Genomic DNA, 9678 nt, shown 5'->3' with positions numbered 1-9678 from the left:
ATGAGAGTAAAAACTTAATCTGGACTATGTAGCTTGACTGCCCTTTACCTTCACCCACGGTCTATATGGGTTAAGTTCCCCCTAGTAAAGGGCCTTAGTATGTGATAGCCTCATGGCTCGAGGTATAATAGATAGCCAGGGAACTATTAACCTTCGTCATCCTTGATACAAATATATATATATCGTTTGACTTAAGCACACAGTCACTAAGACCGACCCTCATGTCGGCAAATGTGAGATCCAATATCAGTCCACCCAAGACCTCCATCTTCCACTGTTAGCTACAAAACCCTCTTTCAGCTGAATTAAAATCATTTGCAAATTCCCACCCATTACAAATGAGTCTTTTAATTAGGCATTAACTATTGGTATCATCATACAAAAATTTAGAACTTGAAAGTCTATTCCATTTTTACCATACAAAACCATTAAACCAAGTTCACTCCATAGTTTCCAATCTAAAAATCAAAGACATCACCACTAAGTCTATTCCAAAACCATTTAAAAACCAAACCAAACCAATTCATGTTCCATTTACCATTTATGTAATGCAAGGTTTAAAAAAGACTAGAAAAACTAAGCGATAAATCATATTCAAAAGCCAATTATGCAAGTGGATCGAGGTTATATCAATTACCACCGTGAAACCATTTATTTGGGGAATCTATTGTATCCCTAAATTAGTTTACCCTACCTATGCACCCAAATATTTCATAAATCATCAATTCAATACTTAATAATTCAACAATAATCATGGGAAAACATTTAAACCAAATACATTCAAAACCCTTAACAAATAGTTCTAAACCCAACATCAAAACCATGCTTAATAATAACCCATAAATGCGATAAATAAAAGAAAATAAGTATAGGGAAAGATGTATATGCCTTAATTAAAAAGACTTTTGAAGAAGATAATTCCCTTAGAACCCTAGATGACCACCTCCTCGAAACTCTAGCCTTGATATAAAAGGGGAAATTTGTGAGAGGATCTTTTGCAAGTGAAGAAATAACCCTTTGCATCATGAAAATTGATGAGAAATTGCTCATATAGTACTTAAAGGTCATTTATAAGTGAAAGGACCTCATTACCCCTCGTTCAGATTCTTATGTTAGTCCATGGCACAAACCTTATCGTGGAGGCTAACCTCCATGCCACAGATCTTAACATGGCTAGCCTCCGTGTCATGGAGGCTATTGTAGAAGCCAACCTCCGTAGAAAATTGGTATAAAGGATTCAAGACTCTATGGAACTTTGATATTGTGGATGCCAGCCTCTGTGGCATATAGATACCGTGGAGGCTTACTACCTTCCTTCACCAAAACCACCACGAACCTCATCAAAAAGTTCAAAAACTATTTTAGGACACATATTTAACACACATAAGTATAATTTATGCCAATGATCGATGTTTCGAACATGGGGATGCTAAAATTAAAAATGCTTGAAATTTAAGGGTGTTATATTATTCCTCCCTCCTTAGGGTCATTCGTCAGCGAATGAAGTGGTAGGACACTTTTCGCACCAAAATAGCAATATTACAATAGAATTAATTGATAAACTTTAAATGTAACAAGGGAAAAATAAATTCATACCTTAGGGTCCTTCGCCCGACACATGGAATAAAAATGGGTACTTAGCTCTCATATCTTCCTTTGCTTCCTAAGTGGCTTCATCAACCTTATGGATCCTCCAAAGGACCTTTACTTAAAATACATATTTAGTCCGCAACCTATGAACCCGTCTATCTAAGATCTCCATCAGGAGCTATTCATATGATAGCAAATCAAAGATACCAAAATTTTTAATTGGCACCACCAACGAAGGATCACCCATGAATTTCTTCAACCTAAACACATGAAACACAGGGTGAATGGAACCCAAGCTTGCAGGCGATTCTAACTTATACGAAACATTTCTCACTCTCTTCCAATTCAAATAGGAGTCAATATAACGAGAAATGAGCTTCCCCTCCTTGCCAAATCTCATCACTCCCTTCAAGGGATACACCTTTAAGAATACCCAATCACCCACATCAAACATAAACTCTTTTACTTTCACGTCTATGTAGGATTTTTTTTACTTTGGGCAGTCTTAAGCCTATCTTAAATCAGCTTCACCTTCTCCATAGCTTGATGAACTAAATCAGAAGCGAATAACCTTGCCTTACAACCTTCAAACCGCAACATAGGGTACCTATACCTATACAATATAACACCTCAGAAGGATGTATACTAATACTTAAGTTATAGCTATTATTGGACGCAAATTCCACCGGAGGAAAATGGACGACCTAGCTACGACCAAGGTCAATTTCACAAGCTCGAAATAAATTCTCTAATATTTGAATGGTGCTTTCTACTTGTCTATCCATCTGCGGGTAGAAAGCGATACAAAGTCTCACGTTAGTCCCCAAACCTTTCTAAAATAAAACTGCAACGTAAATTTAGTACCTCGATCATAGATAATGGAAACAGGCATACTATACAACTTCACGAGTTCTTGAATAAATAACTTTACATATTACTCAGTAGAATAATTAGTCCTCAACGGTAGAAAGCTAGCGAACTTAGTTATCTTATCCATCATGACCCAAATAGAATCAAACTGGTTCTGAGCCTACGGAAATTTGATAACAAAATCAATATATATCACTTCCCATTTCCACAGAGGCAACTCAATTTCTTGAGAAAAACCACTAGTCCTCAAGTCCTACAACTTTACTTGTTGACACACCATGCACTTGCCACAAAATTAGCCATATCTCGTGTCAAGTTATTCCATCAATAGATCTCCTTAAGGTCATGATACATCTACTATGAACTAGGATAAATCAAATAATATGACTCATGGGCTTCAGTAAAAATTATATCTCATAGCCTATCAACATCAAGAACACACAACCTCCTTTGGTACCTCAAGATACCATCACCCATAATTTTGAAAGCCATTACGTTCTTCCTACTCATATTATATTTGATTTGCAGTATGTAGGGTCCAACACCTATTTCTCTTTTACCTCATCACCAAGAGATAACTTCACCACTTCTTGCATAAACACATCACCATTCTAAAATTATAATAGACAAACTCCAGGATTAGCAAAATAGTGAATATCCCTCTACGAGTCTTGCTTCTCCTCATATACATGGGATAGAATCCCTATATATAGCCAGCTAAGTGCATCAAAAGCAATATTAGCCTTACCTGGGTGATAGTGAAGACTCATGTCATAGTGCTTGAGCAACTCAATACATTTTCTTTACCCGAGATTTAACTCCTTTTTAGTGAATACATAATGCAAACTCTTGTGATATAAATATATGTCAACATCGATTCCATATATATAATGCCACCAAATTTTCAATGCGAACACCACAACCAACAACTCTAAATCATGATCCGGATTTCCTAGAAGCATATGCTACTAACTTGCCATGCTGCATTAATACACAACCAAGTCACACACAGGATGATGCATTAAAATAAAACATGAAGCCATCACTACCCTCGGGAAGGGTAAAAACTTGAGCAGAAGTCAATTATCTTTTAGCTTATCAAAACTCCTCTCACCAGCATCGAACCATAAAACTTAACCTTCTTTTGAGTTAACTTAGTTAAAGGTGCAAATATCGATGAGAAATAGTACACAAACCTTATATAATAACTAGCTAAACCCAAGAAAATTCGAATATTTGTTGGAGTCGTGGATATTGGCCACTTCTTAACCACCACTACTTTCTATGCATGCCCCATAATCACTTCACTAAGAACAACATGACCCGAAAAAGTAACAACATTTGAAAAGAAATCGCACTTTTAAAACTTACCATACAATTGTTGATCTTTTATGGTTCGCAATATAGCAGGAGGTGGTTGGCAGATCTACCTCAGTTTTTGAAGAGACCAAAATGTCATCTATAAATATAATCACAAACAAGTCTAAAACTGATAGAATACCTAATTCATAAGATCCATAAATGTTTTCAGGCATTAGTCAACCTAAAAGGCATGACCAAGAACTCAAAAATTCCATACCGGGTATAGAAGCTCGTCTTAGGAATATCCTCCTCCCTAATCTTTAACTGATGATAACCCGAACAAAGGTTAATCTTAGAGAAATACTTGGCACCTGAAGTTTGTCAAATAGATCATCAATCCTAGGAAAAGGCTACTTATTATTCACTATCACCTTATTCAGCTAATGGTAATCAATACACATCCGAAGAAAACTATCCTTATTACCCATTTATAAAATAGGTACAACTTATAGAGACTCATAAGGGCATATAAAACCCTTGTTCAGTAGATCTTTCAATGGTTCCTTAAGTTCCTTGAATTCACTTGGAGCTATTCTATAAGGAGGTATAGAGATAGGATTAGTGTTTAGAAGAAGATCAATCCCAAACTCAATTTATCTATCAGGTAAGATACTTGGACGATCATTAGGGAAGAGCGTAGGAAATTTACTAACCATGAGAACGAATTGTAAGAAGGACCCTCTGAGTTAGAATCTTTAACCAATACAAGATGATAAAGACACCCATTGGAAATCAATTTCTAGGCTCTAAGATATGATAAGAAACTTTCTTTAGGTACTAAGGAACTCCCTTCCACTCAATAATTTACTTATTAGGGAAATTGATTATGGGCCAGACAGTCTAAAGAGTCATAGCACAAATACAACCTATCCATCCCTAAAATAACATCAAAATCTAGCATGTCTAATTCAAAAAAATACACCAAAGTTTTCCTACAACCGCTATAGACCTTTCTCGAAACCACTGAGTCATCTACTGGGTGGAAATAGAAAAGGGGTCTGAAATATACTCAAGACTAGAAAAAAAATGCACATCCACAAATGGGGCCACATAAGAAAAAGTAGACACTAGGTCAAGTAAACAGTACATATTAGGAGAGAAAAACTTTAACATACCAGTGATAATGAAAGGAGATGGATCAGACTCCTAACGGGTAGTAATTGTGTACAAGAGATTTTGACCAGTGTTGGTACTACAAATACAAACCCTTGGTGTAGGAGTTGATGATGTGGCAACCCAAATCATATTATATCGCATAGAAACCTTGCCCCTATAAAAATCCTTTAGCATTTATCCTAGTTTTCCATAATTAAACATCAGTTCCTCTACTCATCACAAAAACTATGATTCAACCGACCATAAAGTCAGTAAGGAGGATACAATGGAATTGACTGGGCCCAATTAGCCAATTATTAGGTACCCTATTCCCTATAACCATCACTTTTTTTAAAATATTGATCTTCGGATGGCTTTGGATATGGTGCACTAGCCATCCAATAGGAGCCAGAGTTTCCCTACTTCTTCTTAGACCACTTCTCACCATACCTGCTACTTTATTACTATCCCTTACCCTATTTCAAATACCAAAACTTCTTACTCTACATGTCCCCCACCTCTGCTTACTTCTTTTTTTCTTTTTCAACATGTTTTATATACACCACTAATCAAGAAATATCCATATCCTTGTTTAAGAATCCTGTCTTACTCTGCAAAATTAAATCATGAGACAAACTGGAAGCAAATTTCCTTATTCTAGCCCTCATACAAGAGACTAGCTTAGGGGTATATCATGATAAGTAGAGGAATTTCAAGGCATATTCCTTTACCATCATCCTGCCTTCATCCTGAGAAAAGAAGAGATCAAAAAATTCACTAGAGAAATTATCACTCAATGTGGACTCAGAATCTTTGCCCCTAAGCTGCGCCGACTCTTCATACCGTTGGTACGTTATATCTTTCAACTAATAAGTAGTGAATTCCACACCTTCTTTCTTAGTGTAATGCATAACCAAGAAGATCTTCTACATCTCATCTATAAAACCTTAAGTATCCTCTATAAACTTAGTACTAGTGAAAGTTAGAGGCAACCTCATAAATAGGACAACTCTAGTGGACTCAAATAAACTATGAGAAATACCAGCAGAACTCATCTAACATGACTAAGATATCACCAACTAGGTCAACAGATGGATGGATTGGAGATGCTAACCATTAATAATATCTTATTGATATGTTGAGTATGAGTTTCACCAGCTAAATAAGGATCAGCGAAGATCCGTGGAACTCTATGAAAATAATCAGAAATTGATTTGTACCCTATAGGTACGATAAGATCAACCTACATTATCCTCACGCAGGACAGATGAGTTTCTAAGAGCTTCAGATTAGATGGGTGGCATAATCTATAAGTTGAACAAATGGGAGTTAGAAAAATCAAAGACTTAGACTCTATATCCTAAAATAAGACAATAAGAAAGGGCAAACATACCTAAATACCTTGTAGCCTCGCTCTTATAAGTATGGCATACTACACACTAATAAAAGAGACTACTTGATGCGTTTTTCTAGACATCCAATTGACCATGAAAAGTAGGCTTTGATACAAAATTTATCATGACCTAAACCAGGGCCTGGCTCTGACAGGAATCTCCACTCCATGTAAGAATAGAGACCACCCCCTTAACCTAATCCAATATAACCATATACACCTAGCAGCGGGTGAACACCAACATAAAACATAACATAAGAGGAAAGATCAAATAATCTATAAATGACCATTATAAATAACAAACCACAATACCTATGCCCATAATAATGTCCAATAAAGCCTCTAACAAAACCAAAGATAGTTTGGTTGTGACAACCCCTAGACCATATCCAAAAATAATTCTATATGAAAAGTCAAACATAAGGAAATCCAAAACATGAAATGGTATCTTCTGAAGAATGGAAGCTCAAAACTTTAGTCTGACACCTTAGTTGTCCCACGATTTCTTAGTCATTGTGCAGGAGAAGTAGAAGTATGCCAGTTCTTACATTACGTGGGGCACAGTGTCCGAAGACGATTAGCGGTTCGAGCACTATCACGTAACTCAGGGTTATAGGATAAAATACTGCTATAATCCATAATACAAAAGTAATTAAAACCCGTGCACAACACCATTAGAAATGCATACATATATACATATACAACAAGTCGGGAAAGGGAATATTTTTTAGCATAAGAGTAAAAGCTTAACCTAGACTATATAGCTTGACCGTTCTTTACCTATATCCATGGAAAATATGGGTTCAGATCCCCCGACTAAATGGGCCTTCGTGCTTGTAAGCCAAATGAACAAATGTATCATAAAAAGATGGGGAATTCTTACCGTTCGCCACCCTTGATTAAAATATATATATATATATATAGTGTGTGTGTGTGTGTGACATAAGCACATGGTTACTAAGACCAATCCTCATATTAGCAAACATTAGTTTCAAGTATCGAACCCCTGTGATCTCCACCTTTCACAGTTAGCTACATAACCCCCTTTGACCCCAATTAAAATTATTTACACATTCCCACCAATTTCTCAAGGAGTCTTTTAATTAGGAATTTACCATTGGTATCATCATACCAAAATTTACAGTTTGCAAGTCTATTCCATTTTTTCCCTACAAAACAATTAAACTAAACTTTCTCCAAAGCTTTTCAAATTTGAAAACAAAAGCCACGAACACCAAAGCCCTTCCAAAATAATTTGTATGCCAAACTTAACAAATTCATGTTCTATTTACCATTTATGTAATGCAACACTTTTGAAAAGTTAGCCAAATTATGTGATAAATTATATCCCAAAGCAAATTATGCAAGTGGGTCAAGGATATTATTAATTTCCATCCTAAAACCATTCACTTGGGGAATCCATTGTACCCCTAAATTTATACATCATCCCTATGCACCCAAAGAGTTTATGTATCATCAATTCAATGTATTAAAATTTAAAAACAACCATGGGAAAACACTTAAACCAAATACATTCAAGACCCTCAACCCATAGTTCAAAATGCAATATAAAAACCATTCATAATAATAACCATTTCATTTCATAAAGAAAACATAAGTATAGGGAAAGAGGTACTTGCCTTAATTACCAAGAATTTTAATGAAGATAACACCCTTAGAACCCCATATGAACACCTTCTTGAAACTCTAGCCTTAACTTTAAAGGGTAAATTTGAGAGAGAACCTTTAAGAAGTGAAGTAATAGCCCTTAGTATTGTGAAAATAGAGGACAATTGGTTCATATAGTTCTTAAAGGTTGTTTATAAGTGAAAGGAACTCATTACCCCTCTTACAAATAAAACGAGTAAAAATAACAAAAAATTTATATAGCCCATTGTACGGACCTTATCGCGAAGGCTAAGATCAATGCTATGGGCCTTAACATAGAGACCAACCTTTGTGCCACAGTGCCTATCACAGAAGCCATCCTCGGTGGAAAATCAATATTGTGGAGGCTTACTTCCCCCACGACCTAAAACCACCCCAAACCCCCTTTGAAAATTCTAAAAATCTTCCAGAATACCCATTTAACATACCTATGTACAATTTAAGTTAAAAATTAATATTTTAAACATGGGGAGGACAAAAGTAAAAATGCTCAAAATTTTTGGGTGTCACAGAAGAATAAGTAGTTCAGGTATTCAGAGCAGGGTAGGGGTCAGCAAGCAAGTGGAAGAGATAGTAGACAGTGGAGCAAATAAAAGGCTTGGGGAAATTTTGTTCATATTCTTCAGCTAGTTCTCCTTATCCCAAACCATCCATTGATCGACATTTTTAGGATAGTAGTGGTCTTAAAACACTGGGTTCCAAGTCTCACGTTAGTGGAGCCCAGTCAAGCCCAATATATCTTCTTTGTAGACTTTATGGTTAGCTTCACCCGTGTTATTGTAATGAGGGGAGAAATTAGTAATTAATTTGGGTTAGACTTGGTCACATATAGTGAAACGATCGTTAAACTAAGGCATCCACTAATGCTAATAAGGTTTCAGTTGCCACTTTTCAGGTCCTACACTAAAGGGTGCTACTTCTAGTTTCTACTCTGAATGGAATCTTCTCTATGATTTTGCTACCCATCAGGAATTTCAGGCATCTCCTAATGTTCTTACCAGTATGTTACAAAAGTTTTTTTAGACTTGTATCATTTGCTTGATCCGGGGTCTACCCTTTCTTATATGACTTCTTATATGGAAATGCATTTTGGTTTTGGTCCTAAAAGTATTTTTGACCCCTTTTCAATGTCAACTCTGGTGGGTAATTTTTAATTATCTAGAAGGATGTCTAGGGTCTGTGTAGTATCTATCTTTCATAGGGAATCATTGGTAGATTTTGTAGAGCTTGATATAATAAATTTTGATATAATCTTGGGATTGGATGTACTTTATTCGTGCTATAATTCTCTTAATTATAGGACCCAAATTGTTTGTTTCCAATTTTTTAATATATCGGTAACTAAATCGGAGGGAAGTTCCTTAGTGCCTAAAGGGAGTTTTATCTTTTATATCAGAGACCAAAAATTAATCTCTAATGGGTTTCTTTATCACCTGGTTCAGGTTAATAATTCTAGTTCTGATGGGCCCTATTTGCAACCTAATCCTGTTGTCAATGAGTTTCCTAAAGTGTTTCTCAAGGATCTTTCTAGCATTCCTCCCTAGAGGGAAATAAACATTGGGGTTAATCTTCGATCAGATACTCGTCCTATAACTTTTTTTACTTATAAAATTGCTCTAGAAGGTTTAAAGAAACTAAAGGAATAGTTAAAAGATCACCTTGATAAGGTCTTCATATAGTGTAGTGTTTCTCTCTAACGT

The sequence above is a fragment of the Capsicum annuum genome, chromosome 8 (genome assembly GCF_002878395.1).
Source record: "Capsicum annuum cultivar UCD-10X-F1 chromosome 8, UCD10Xv1.1, whole genome shotgun sequence".
In the NCBI taxonomy this organism is placed as follows: Eukaryota; Viridiplantae; Streptophyta; class Magnoliopsida; order Solanales; family Solanaceae; genus Capsicum; species Capsicum annuum.
The sequence above is the reverse complement of the archived record's forward strand: the minus strand, read 5'-3'. Positions refer to the sequence as shown.